Source organism: Anopheles stephensi, chromosome 3 (assembly GCF_013141755.1).
Source record: "Anopheles stephensi strain Indian chromosome 3, UCI_ANSTEP_V1.0, whole genome shotgun sequence".
Classification (NCBI taxonomy): domain Eukaryota; kingdom Metazoa; phylum Arthropoda; class Insecta; order Diptera; family Culicidae; genus Anopheles; species Anopheles stephensi.
The window spans coordinates 62985866-62999855 of record NC_050203.1 but is presented as its reverse complement, the minus strand read 5'-3'; the positions used below and the strand labels follow the sequence as shown (position 1 = coordinate 62999855).

Sequence of the window (13990 nt, the reverse complement as noted above, 5' to 3'; positions counted from 1 at the left end):
TTAAGAAAGACAGGAACCATCCATTACGACGGTGGCGTGAGATCATACGATGAACCAGGCTGACACGTGCCTGCAGGGCCGTCACATAAACCAAGAGTCCTGGGAACACACGACACAAGTGGTAGCCGTAGTGAATCTCAAGCAAAGCAATCCAGCAGGCCCACTCCAGCAGGCCATGCACCGGCCAAATCATAACAAGTAAATTAGCCACCCATTGTAGGTCACGTGTCACGAGTTTTACCAGCCACGAAGATTGTCACAGTGGCGAAAGAAGCGTACAGCAGCAGGTTGGCAGAGTTTATCTAGTTGAAAGGGATGTTGACGTTTGTTATTATTTCGTACCAGAAACAAGTGCAACGCATGTGTCACGCAGACGACCGGCCCACCATCACCGTATCATATCCCGTAATGAAAATTGGATTACAGCTGTAACGACGACGAACTCCCGGCCAAACTCCCCAACGGTACTCGCAGAAAGGCTCTAGGGTAGCACAAAGGTGCTGTGAGAAAATATAACCAGGACTGGGGTGTAATGTGCGTTAGCATGCTTTTGACAACCGCAGAATGAGGACGCGAGAGTACCGAGAGTACTGGAAGGTAGCGAACAATGCACACCACTTCGGTGGTGCCTACCGAATATGCACTCGAACTACATTAGCCGGTACGTCATGTTTTTACAAGAAAACCACACAAAATGTCACAGTGGATTAAATTGCTACCTACACACGTGATCTCAGCATGGGCTGTTGTTTGTATTATCACAGATGTCTGTAATTTTGGTTTTATTTCGGCAGGTGTACTCGCCGCCAGTTGCAAACAAGGGAGCGTGATTAGCGATTGTTGTGGGATTGTTATTGTTTATGCTGTGTTTTGTTTGCATTCCCGGTGCGTATGGTTAGCCTGCACGTAAGCTTTCAGTGCTCCGGAGCAAGAATTGTGGTTGGTCTTTTTGTGCGAAGCAACGATTAACTATTAAGGTGCTACCAGTTTTCTTTATCACACAGTCGAATAGTGGAATCCTTGAGGCACTGTTCGGCAACTTTTCACTCCAAGAAGTTCTAGATATTATTTTTATGTAAAATGTTCAATATAAGAATATAAACTGATTCTTCTACATAAAACGATATTTCTGATTTTGCCAGGCATATGTTTTTCCTAGACTCCTTTATACCAAGTAGTCTCAAAGTAAGTCCTTATTACAAATAAAAGTGAAAAATCAATAGATGATCACCATTATTAAACTTCTCAGATGCCCTGCTGCCTATAGTTCTGTACTACTTCCCATACTTCTGTAAGCTAGAGTTCTTGACCTCTTTGTGACGTAGTCGACATGTGCCTGGTACGTGTTATTTTTTACTCTTCCCATTCCGGTTTTTTTATACATGTACGTTTGCATATTCATGATTGAGGTGAACTCTCTCCTACTTTCTTCGTTTGTCGATATCTGGATCAGGATAGTTCAATATTTAAAGAATAACCCGACTACTGGAGTTTCTTTGCACAATATTACTGCATTTTGAGTCGAGTATTGGTAAAAAGTATGGCATGTTCTACCAAGCTCCGGCTAACCATCCACGTGCTGAAACGATGTTGCAGCGCATTAATAATAGCGCAACATATGGAGCTTCGGAAAAAAACTTGCTACTCCTACTTCACTCCTAGTCCTAGGCGGAGTTTGATTTGATGTTTAATCTTGCATCACAAAGTAAAGTGCACGTTCTCAATTTCATTTGATTACCATTACGCTTACTGCTGCTTACATCGACTGCTGACCCATCATTGGAAAATAATAATTATACGCTCTACACCCTCTCACGAATGGCAATACTTCACATTTCCTGGTTGCTTCCGTGCAACGTATGGTGACCCGAATCTCACTCACCCTCCAAAAACCAAAATGCCAATACCAATGTGGTCGTGCGCTTGTTGCGCAACGCTTCCGGATGCACCCGGAACGGGTCGTTTACGGTAATAAAATAAGTAGATTAAACAACGTAACCAACTGACAAATGGTTATCATCTGGCACAATCTGGACGGTTTCGGCCTGGATGGTCAAAACGATGGACCGGGAGAAGAAGAAAAAATACCCCAGCACAAGCGATGAAACAAAACATAGGGAAAATGTGTTAATGGGCCTTTGGGATTGTGGCACTGCTTGGCGTAGAGTTTGGCCAGTTTGACTATGGGTAAAAAGGTTTGCGTGAAGACCTAGGGGGAATTCGTTCCAGCTCGAGTGTGAAGAGGGCTCACTGAATTTCGGTTGACTTCGGAACAAGGAAGGATTGGGAACAAATATTAAACTTTAGCTCAGAAGCTACCTCGTCCTTATTACACATCTTCGATGATTCTAATGTTATAGTATCTCGACATAACATTTTGTTGCTCATCCTTCTTGAAGGCGTAATTTACAATCGTCAGTTTTAGGCAAGTCTCTTTTACATCACCATAAAATAACTTTTGAAAATAAATTTGTTTTTTTTTCAAAAGGAGTTTTCCAGTTTTCCTGACGATGTTCCTCAAAATCACAACTTTCCTTTGCTTATTGCTAAACCTCGAAAGGTCTCTAAACATACATTCATATGGATAATGCAAATTTAAACATTGCGGTGAGGTAACAAAAAGTCGACAAATAAAGTTTCTTTATAACTCCTGCTATCTTCTGCTGAACGATCTTTTATAAACCTAGTTGAAATATCTGTAAACGTAATTCCAACTAGCAATAGCTACTATGAATAGGAAAAGCATTGAATTTTCTGTACAAGAAAGAAACGAGCTACAAACGATCTACGAAATCATTATCGGAGATAATTGAATTTTCTCCATCATATTCCCAATGGACTCGTTTTAATCGTTACGGTACGGATAGCCTTCCCTCATCTCAATCTGGACTGCTACGAGCCCGGTCCTGAATTGAATAATCAAATCGGTAGACCATGTTAAGTAGCTTCTGCTACAATTCGGAAGTCGTATCATATTTCCTGCTAACCAAAAGCGGTTAATTCAATAAACACCACGGCAGGACAGCACAGAGCATGCACCTTGATTGAATTGGTCGTGGCATCGGTAGGGTGCCTACTTAACATCTTCCTGTTTGTTTTTGTCTCCTTATTCTCCTTATCTTTTCCTCGATTGTCAATTGCCTAGCCTAGACGGGAAGCAAAAGCATCAATCCGAACAGACATCCAGGATCGATAAGGATTTATGATTTGCTCGTGGTTTACGCCAGCGAAAGCAGCTTCTGATTTATACTGAATGTCTGTCCGTTTTGCTTTTCCCAATCATCCCCACTACTTGTGACCTGGAGCTGTATCTGTACGGGATGGCAAATCTGGCAACGGCTGATGTTGTTCGCATCTGGATCTGGAAATTGGTGCTGAATTATTGATGGTAAATCGAAAAAAGATTACACAAAACTCTAGGCGACAACAGCAGCATTTGAGAGCATTGGGGATCAAATGGTAGAACGCAGAGGGGTTGAGATCTAGATGGCATACTCCTCTATTACTCGCCAACGGCGACCTACATTTTGTGGTAAATGATTCGTGAATGATGGAAGATACTTATGATTGGAGCATATTGAATCCTGGGAGTGGGAAATAAATCCTTGCAATGGTTATTTTCTTGTTTACGTCACTCTTAAGACATGTTTGCTACGCTGTATTTCTGTTCCAATAACTTATTTAGCCATTTTATGGCTGTGAGTATTTCTTTAGAAACAATATTGTTTGTAAGGGTGAATACAAACAATCTGTCCGCTTTCAGTCTTTTTCTGTAGAGATTAGACCTCTAGAAACGTAAAAAAAATTATACGATTCACGAAACTAAATAAATAATTGCCAACTGAGCAATCTCACCATATGGTGCATACAATGCCCTACGCCCATGAGTGACCTCTATGCATTAATTTGACATCTGACGCCTAAGTACTGTTACCACCAATTATCAGAACTACGTCTAGAAAATCCCCTTTCAGTAAACTGCCCTCTAAACGATATCCCGCTGAGGAGTCGCTTGCGTTGGGTGTCGGGAATCGTTTAGCGCCTCTTTTTTAACAGTTCATGATAATTTCCGCTGGAACTGAAATATTCGTCTACTCATATAGTCTAGCTGTGAAAGCTACTGGTAGAATCCACGAAAACTATGAGATCAGTCTTGAAAAATATTAAGATTCTTGATATTTTTCAAAGAAATCATTGGTTGGCCTCGATTGCCATAACAGCTTCTCCATTGGAGTTATTTATCCTTAACCTCTCTTTCTTCCTATGAATGTGAATAATATTGTGTTGTTGAATATAAGGGCACCAAGCATCCACTTTGAACGGCGATCTTCACACGACAGTATCGGGGTTCAAATTTCATCCAAACTGATCTCCCATAGTTTTTTTGTCATTCATTTTAGAGGCTTTGGGTCTATGAGACCTCATTTCCTCCATAGTGAGGACTGAATATCCAATAAAGAAGAAGAAGAAGTATCAACTTTAGGAACTCAATGATGAAGGTTCAAAATTACCTACAAGAGACTCCAATGATCTGAGTTCGGAGGAGATGATTTATGCACACGATTCAAGCTTTCATAATATGGTTAGGGTTTCTTTTGACACAGAGCAAACATTAGATCCGTATGTATTTTCAGCACTCGTGGTAATGATACAGACAAAGCATATATGCGTACTTTGTAAGTGTCACTTTTGGGTCACAGTTTGATTTCCCATCGCGACACGCTATGAGCTGGCTGACAGACGGTGTCACAAATGTCACCCACACGCACGAAACACGGCCCCACTCCACAGGCTACTATCAAGATTGACTTCCCATGCATTCCGAAACGGTCCAGCACGCTGAACACTCCTACGGGTTTGCTGCTTTCTTTGGTTTGCTGCGCAACCTAATCCCCGATGGGATCAAAAGTTTGACGCGTGTCGCGTGAAAAAATCGCGTCCCTGACACTCGATACTCCTGGGTTTCTGGGTTGCTCGAGATTACCCTCAGCCAAAGCCGACCGGTGGCCCTCGGATGTTTGGATGGTAAATATTTAACATTCATATTATCCTGGGTTTTTCGGTACCGTTTCCTTTGTTGCTGTCCAACTGTTGTGTTTGTTTGTCACATGCAACACATTTTCAAACGATCAATTTCCGGTTGCTGGGGGTGTGCCAAAAAAAAAAACAAAATCGAGAGCTTACAAACTGATGTAAAAGTTTTACAATTTCCATTCCATTAGGTACTTTTCAATGTACTTTATTTACTACTATTTATTTATTGTTCACCGTTACTCCGAAGCTCTTACAAACCAATTACCCAAAGGAAAGTAACACACACTCACACAACGACAAACATCGTTCTCGTTTTACGGCGTGTCCAAAATCTCTCATTATATGGATGATATTGGATTGTAAAATTTACAATCTTCCCTAATTAGTTCTCGCACCCTGTTTAAGATTCACAAAAGATAATAAAATCCTTGCGCGCGTACGGGTTTGAGTTGCGTTCCTGTCATGCTGCTTCGCGGAGAGTCATTTGATTTCACGCCATTCGCTGCAATACCTGATTTGAAAGTCGACGCAGGCAGTACGCTCGATGGTCGTAAAATATCAACGACAATCAATTAAACGAGGAACTAATTCCTGCCGGTTTTAGATGCTGCTTCGAGCCCGAGGCACGAAGACGGTGATTTAAAGAAATCTATTCTCAATTACAGCGTGCTTTGCATGTTTTACAAGTTTCACGTTGAATTTAAAGATGCTCAGCTCGATGTTAAATAGAACAAAGGGATTGATTCTAAAATGAATTTAACACTGCACACTTCAATAACAACCTACTGTTCAGTCGTGTTTAACGTGTGGTGTTTTAAGAAAGATATAACTAAACAAATCTTTTACAGAGAAATGAAAAAAGCAATAATGGATGTTGATTACAAATCCCAGCTTGATCCCACTGCTACTTCTTTCTCCATAGTGAGAATGTGTGAGGGGTTTTAGGTTTTAATTTAACTATTCATAACACTATTTCACCAAACTTTTTGCACGTCCAAATGTGTCTAACTGCAGCATCAAATACATTTCAAAAAAGGAAATCAACGCTCCATCCCCAAACACAATTATGCTGAGCGTGCCACATACCCAGCCAGGGCAGAGCAGTTATGTACCGATGATGACGACAGAGAGCGCTGATTTTTTCTCGATGGAGGCGCACTCCACTATTCCGCAGTAGAGTTTCCACTTCTATGCCATATTGCTATATACTTTACCGCCGGGAAAAATTGAAGATAGTAAGAATGGAAAAACAATCTTCCTTTCTTCAGTGCTACTGCCCACAGGATGTATACAGCGAAATAAACATCGAAACAAACTCGTACGAAGTGATTCGCCCCGTCGGCTACAGCAACCCTCCCGAATGAAAATGAGCAATGTGGCAATGAACAAAATGAAGATGAAAACCCCCATTCAAGGAACTGTACGAAATAGAATCGTTATAGCGATTGTGCCACGCATTGATGGCTGCTATCTGGTGAGTCTGTGGTAGTAATCATTGACGCAGTTGATAGAATGATACGTTAACCCACACACCGCTATGCTCGCACACTACTAAATACATCCAATGGTCGTTATCATCGTCATCATCATCTTTGGGAGGAAAACTCGGGAAGAGCTGCATTGGTTTCGCTCATTTTCCTTCCTTTTTTTGCCATTCGTCCTGCGTGGTACCAATCCTCTCTTCAGCACAACCCATCGCACAAACACACGTGCTCCGATGTGCACATAAAATGTGCTCTGATTCTCGACCGAGAGTTCAGCTCCGGTTCGGCTTTGGTTCGCCATTTGTGACGCGATTTTCCTGACCTCGCTTGGTTCGACACTCTTTCTCTTCGAGCCATGTCCCGTTCATGCTCACACCATTGCATAGGGCACGCGTTTGTGCGATGGGAGTTTCAATGATACATTCCCTCGGTGCTTCGTAGGCGCTGAATGATGCTTCCCGATGGCACGCCGTCACCAGTCGGGATCAGATTGCTTCCACCAGATTGCGTTCCGGCATGGTCTGGCAAGAAAATGATTAAGGTTAAGGTAGTTTCATTTGATCGCCATCACTTATTGCTAACGCAGTTTCATCATACTTTTCGTTTTGCTTTGACGAGATGACTGTTCCTTCTACGAAATCCTTCCATTAAATTTATGTAGGGAACAAAGTAGGAGACAATACGTGTTTTAGCTGATTCGGATGTCACTTAAACTGTCAAGATTTTTCCTTGATCATAGTCAAGTTTTTCTTTATTTTTTACTTTTCTCACAATTTCGCTTCAGGTGTGCCTCCCTGGAAGTAACACCCTTAAACTTTCATCCGATCATGATTCTTTAGCTGATAGAAAAAACTGTAGAAAAAATGGAAGTCTTGTTCAATATTTAAAGAATAACCCGACTACTGGAGTTTCTTTGCACAATATTACTGCATTTTGAGTCGAGTATTGGTAAAAAGTATGGCATGTTCTACCAAGCTCCGGCTAACCATCCACGTGCTGAAACGATGTTGCAGCGCATTAATAATAGCGCAACATATGGAGCTTCGGAAAAAAACTTGCTACTCCTACTTCACTCCTAGTCCTAGGCGGAGTTTGATTTGATGTTTAATCTTGCATCACAAAGTAAAGTGCACGTTCTCAATTTCATTTGATTACCATTACGCTTACTGCTGCTTACATCGACTGCTGACCCATCATTGGAAAATAATAATTATACGCTCTACACCCTCTCACGAATGGCAATACTTCACATTTCCTGGTTGCTTCCGTGCAACGTATGGTGACCCGAATCTCACTCACCCTCCAAAAACCAAAATGCCAATACCAATGTGGTCGTGCGCTTGTTGCGCAACGCTTCCGGATGCACCCGGAACGGGTCGTTTACGGTAATAAAATAAGTAGATTAAACAACGTAACCAACTGACAAATGGTTATCATCTGGCACAATCTGGACGGTTTCGGCCTGGATGGTCAAAACGATGGACCGGGAGAAGAAGAAAAAATACCCCAGCACAAGCGATGAAACAAAACATAGGGAAAATGTGTTAATGGGCCTTTGGGATTGTGGCACTGCTTGGCGTAGAGTTTGGCCAGTTTGACTATGGGTAAAAAGGTTTGCGTGAAGACCTAGGGGGAATTCGTTCCAGCTCGAGTGTGAAGAGGGCTCACTGAATTTCGGTTGACTTCGGAACAAGGAAGGATTGGGAACAAATATTAAACTTTAGCTCAGAAGCTACCTCGTCCTTATTACACATCTTCGATGATTCTAATGTTATAGTATCTCGACATAACATTTTGTTGCTCATCCTTCTTGAAGGCGTAATTTACAATCGTCAGTTTTAGGCAAGTCTCTTTTACATCACCATAAAATAACTTTTGAAAATAAATTTGTTTTTTTTTCAAAAGGAGTTTTCCAGTTTTCCTGACGATGTTCCTCAAAATCACAACTTTCCTTTGCTTATTGCTAAACCTCGAAAGGTCTCTAAACATACATTCATATGGATAATGCAAATTTAAACATTGCGGTGAGATAACAAAAAGTCGACAAATAAAGTTTCTTTATAACTCCTGCTATCTTCTGCTGAACGATCTTTTATAAACCTAGTTGAAATATCTGTAAACGTAATTCCAACTAGCAATAGCTACTATGAATAGGAAAAGCATTGAATTTTCTGTACAAGAAAGAAACGAGCTACAAACGATCTACGAAATCATTATCGGAGATAATTGAATTTTCTCCATCATATTCCCAATGGACTCGTTTTAATCGTTACGGTACGGATAGCCTTCCCTCATCTCAATCTGGAATGCTACGAGCCCGGTCCTGAATTGAATAATCAAATCGGTAGACCATGTTAAGTAGCTTCTGCTACAATTCGGAAGTCGTATCATATTTCCTGCTAACCAAAAGCGGTTAATTCAATAAACACCACGGCAGGACAGCACAGAGCATGCACCTTGATTGAATTGGTCGTGGCATCGGTAGGGTGCCTACTTAACATCTTCCTGTTTGTTTTTGTCTCCTTATTCTCCTTATCTTTTCCTCGATTGTCAATTGCCTAGCCTAGACGGGAAGCAAAAGCATCAATCCGAACAGACATCCAGGATCGATAAGGATTTATGATTTGCTCGTGGTTTACGCCAGCGAAAGCAGCTTCTGATTTATACTGAATGTCTGTCCGTTTTGCTTTTCCCAATCATCCCCACTACTTGTGACCTGGAGCTGTATCTGTACGGGATGGCAAATCTGGCAACGGCTGATGTTGTTCGCATCTGGATCTGGAAATTGGTGCTGAATTATTGATGGTAAATCGAAAAAAGATTACACAAAACTCTAGGCGACAACAGCAGCATTTGAGAGCATTGGGGATCAAATGGTAGAACGCAGAGGGGTTGAGATCTAGATGGCATACTCCTCTATTACTCGCCAACGGCGACCTACATTTTGTGGTAAATGATTCGTGAATGATGGAAGATACTTATGATTGGAGCATATTGAATCCTGGGAGTGGGAAATAAATCCTTGCAATGGTTATTTTCTTGTTTACGTCACTCTTAAGACATGTTTGCTACGCTGTATTTCTGTTCCAATAACTTATTTAGCCATTTTATGGCTGTGAGTATTTCTTTAGAAACAATATTGTTTGTAAGGGTGAATACAAACAATCTGTCCGCTTTCAGTCTTTTTCTGTAGAGATTAGACCTCTAGAAACGTAAAAAAAATTATACGATTCACGAAACTAAATAAATAATTGCCAACTGAGCAATCTCACCATATGGTGCATACAATGCCCTACGCCCATGAGTGACCTCTATGCATTAATTTGACATCTGACGCCTAAGTACTGTTACCACCAATTATCAGAACTACGTCTAGAAAATCCCCTTTCAGTAAACTGCCCTCTAAACGATATCCCGCTGAGGAGTCGCTTGCGTTGGGTGTCGGGAATCGTTTAGCGCCTCTTTTTTAACAGTTCATGATAATTTCCGCTGGAACTGAAATATTCGTCTACTCATATAGTCTAGCTGTGAAAGCTACTGGTAGAATCCACGAAAACTATGAGATCAGTCTTGAAAAATATTAAGATTCTTGATATTTTTCAAAGAAATCATTGGTTGGCCTCGATTGCCATAACAGCTTCTCCATTGGAGTTATTTATCCTTAACCTCTCTTTCTTCCTATGAATGTGAATAATATTGTGTTGTTGAATATAAGGGCACCAAGCATCCACTTTGAACGGCGATCTTCACACGACAGTATCGGGGTTCAAATTTCATCCAAACTGATCTCCCATAGTTTTTTTGTCATTCATTTTAGAGGCTTTGGGTCTATGAGACCTCATTTCCTCCATAGTGAGGACTGAATATCCAATAAAGAAGAAGAAGAAGTATCAACTTTAGGAACTCAATGATGAAGGTTCAAAATTACCTACAAGAGACTCCAATGATCTGAGTTCGGAGGAGATGATTTATGCACACGATTCAAGCTTTCATAATATGGTTAGGGTTTCTTTTGACACAGAGCAAACATTAGATCCGTATGTATTTTCAGCACTCGTGGTAATGATACAGACAAAGCATATATGCGTACTTTGTAAGTGTCACTTTTGGGTCACAGTTTGATTTCCCATCGCGACACGCTATGAGCTGGCTGACAGACGGTGTCACAAATGTCACCCACACGCACGAAACACGGCCCCACTCCACAGGCTACTATCAAGATTGACTTCCCATGCATTCCGAAACGGTCCAGCACGCTGAACACTCCTACGGGTTTGCTGCTTTCTTTGGTTTGCTGCGCAACCTAATCCCCGATGGGATCAAAAGTTTGACGCGTGTCGCGTGAAAAAATCGCGTCCCTGACACTCGATACTCCTGGGTTTCTGGGTTGCTCGAGATTACCCTCAGCCAAAGCCGACCGGTGGCCCTCGGATGTTTGGATGGTAAATATTTAACATTCATATTATCCTGGGTTTTTCGGTACCGTTTCCTTTGTTGCTGTCCAACTGTTGTGTTTGTTTGTCACATGCAACACATTTTCAAACGATCAATTTCCGGTTGCTGGGGGTGTGCCAAAAAAAAAAACAAAATCGAGAGCTTACAAACTGATGTAAAAGTTTTACAATTTCCATTCCATTAGGTACTTTTCAATGTACTTTATTTACTACTATTTATTTATTGTTCACCGTTACTCCGAAGCTCTTACAAACCAATTACCCAAAGGAAAGTAACACACACTCACACAACGACAAACATCGTTCTCGTTTTACGGCGTGTCCAAAATCTCTCATTATATGGATGATATTGGATTGTAAAATTTACAATCTTCCCTAATTAGTTCTCGCACCCTGTTTAAGATTCACAAAAGATAATAAAATCCTTGCGCGCGTACGGGTTTGAGTTGCGTTCCTGTCATGCTGCTTCGCGGAGAGTCATTTGATTTCACGCCATTCGCTGCAATACCTGATTTGAAAGTCGACGCAGGCAGTACGCTCGATGGTCGTAAAATATCAACGACAATCAATTAAACGAGGAACTAATTCCTGCCGGTTTTAGATGCTGCTTCGAGCCCGAGGCACGAAGACGGTGATTTAAAGAAATCTATTCTCAATTACAGCGTGCTTTGCATGTTTTACAAGTTTCACGTTGAATTTAAAGATGCTCAGCTCGATGTTAAATAGAACAAAGGGATTGATTCTAAAATGAATTTAACACTGCACACTTCAATAACAACCTACTGTTCAGTCGTGTTTAACGTGTGGTGTTTTAAGAAAGATATAACTAAACAAATCTTTTACAGAGAAATGAAAAAAGCAATAATGGATGTTGATTACAAATCCCAGCTTGATCCCACTGCTACTTCTTTCTCCATAGTGAGAATGTGTGAGGGGTTTTAGGTTTTAATTTAACTATTCATAACACTATTTCACCAAACTTTTTGCACGTCCAAATGTGTCTAACTGCAGCATCAAATACATTTCAAAAAAGGAAATCAACGCTCCATCCCCAAACACAATTATGCTGAGCGTGCCACATACCCAGCCAGGGCAGAGCAGTTATGTACCGATGATGACGACAGAGAGCGCTGATTTTTTCTCGATGGAGGCGCACTCCACTATTCCGCAGTAGAGTTTCCACTTCTATGCCATATTGCTATATACTTTACCGCCGGGAAAAATTGAAGATAGTAAGAATGGAAAAACAATCTTCCTTTCTTCAGTGCTACTGCCCACAGGATGTATACAGCGAAATAAACATCGAAACAAACTCGTACGAAGTGATTCGCCCCGTCGGCTACAGCAACCCTCCCGAATGAAAATGAGCAATGTGGCAATGAACAAAATGAAGATGAAAACCCCCATTCAAGGAACTGTACGAAATAGAATCGTTATAGCGATTGTGCCACGCATTGATGGCTGCTATCTGGTGAGTCTGTGGTAGTAATCATTGACGCAGTTGATAGAATGATACGTTAACCCACACACCGCTATGCTCGCACACTACTAAATACATCCAATGGTCGTTATCATCGTCATCATCATCTTTGGGAGGAAAACTCGGGAAGAGCTGCATTGGTTTCGCTCATTTTCCTTCCTTTTTTTGCCATTCGTCCTGCGTGGTACCAATCCTCTCTTCAGCACAACCCATCGCACAAACACACGTGCTCCGATGTGCACATAAAATGTGCTCTGATTCTCGACCGAGAGTTCAGCTCCGGTTCGGCTTTGGTTCGCCATTTGTGACGCGATTTTCCTGACCTCGCTTGGTTCGACACTCTTTCTCTTCGAGCCATGTCCCGTTCATGCTCACACCATTGCATAGGGCACGCGTTTGTGCGATGGGAGTTTCAATGATACATTCCCTCGGTGCTTCGTAGGCGCTGAATGATGCTTCCCGATGGCACGCCGTCACCAGTCGGGATCAGATTGCTTCCACCAGATTGCGTTCCGGCATGGTCTGGCAAGAAAATGATTAAGGTTAAGGTAGTTTCATTTGATCGCCATCACTTATTGCTAACGCAGTTTCATCATACTTTTCGTTTTGCTTTGACGAGATGACTGTTCCTTCTACGAAATCCTTCCATTAAATTTATGTAGGGAACAAAGTAGGAGACAATACGTGTTTTAGCTGATTCGGATGTCACTTAAACTGTCAAGATTTTTCCTTGATCATAGTCAAGTTTTTCTTTATTTTTTACTTTTCTCACAATTTCGCTTCAGGTGTGCCTCCCTGGAAGTAACACCCTTAAACTTTCATCCGATCATGATTCTTTAGCTGATAGAAAAAACTGTAGAAAAAATGGAAGTCTTGTGATCTTGGTAATTCTCTGTTCTGACGTATTCGGTATGATTTCATATGCACACATATCCCAAGAACGTTTATGCCTTCCTTGGCCCTGTTTTCACTCTCTTCTAATCTTAATGGAAAAATCAATAGTCCCTTTTCACCAACACTGCTAAATCATTGCGCGAAAGAAACACATCGCCGGAATTCCTCAACCTAAGACCCGTCGAAAGTACCGGTGGAGCTTGCAAGGGCGCAGGGCCAATGATACTAAAATGTGAGACAAAATCAGAACCATTTCGCTTGGCACAATCACAGGTGCACCATCCACCAGCGCCAGGACTCTGATTTGGGTCGCTTTAGATGGGTTTCGATCTAAGGTGGATTTTCAAGATGGATCGTGCGTTGTTGGTCGAATGAAAGGATCCACGTTGGGATGCTCGATGTTTTACGATTCCGCAGTATTTTCTGGCGCCCTGCAAAAGGTGCGTACCTGGCTGATAATGATTCGTGAGGATTTGTTGGTGTGTTTTTTACTTTATTTCTCATCACGATAAATCTGGCTAAAGCAATTGCGAAGATTTATTACAGAACCCATGGGTTGGATTGGGTGATGGAAGCATTTATTTTTCAGTTTGGTGTACTATTCCACATTCTTATGATTCACTCCATTTCTTATGATTAATTCT

The 13990-nt window shown here is 41.5% G+C and overlaps 1 long non-coding RNA gene across 2 annotated transcripts in view; it reads left to right on the top strand.

The window, feature by feature from the left end:
• The window catches only part of LOC118514433, a 43445-nt gene that overhangs the window by 28645 nt on the left and 810 nt on the right, over nucleotides 1-13990 (top strand). The window lies entirely within an intron of this gene.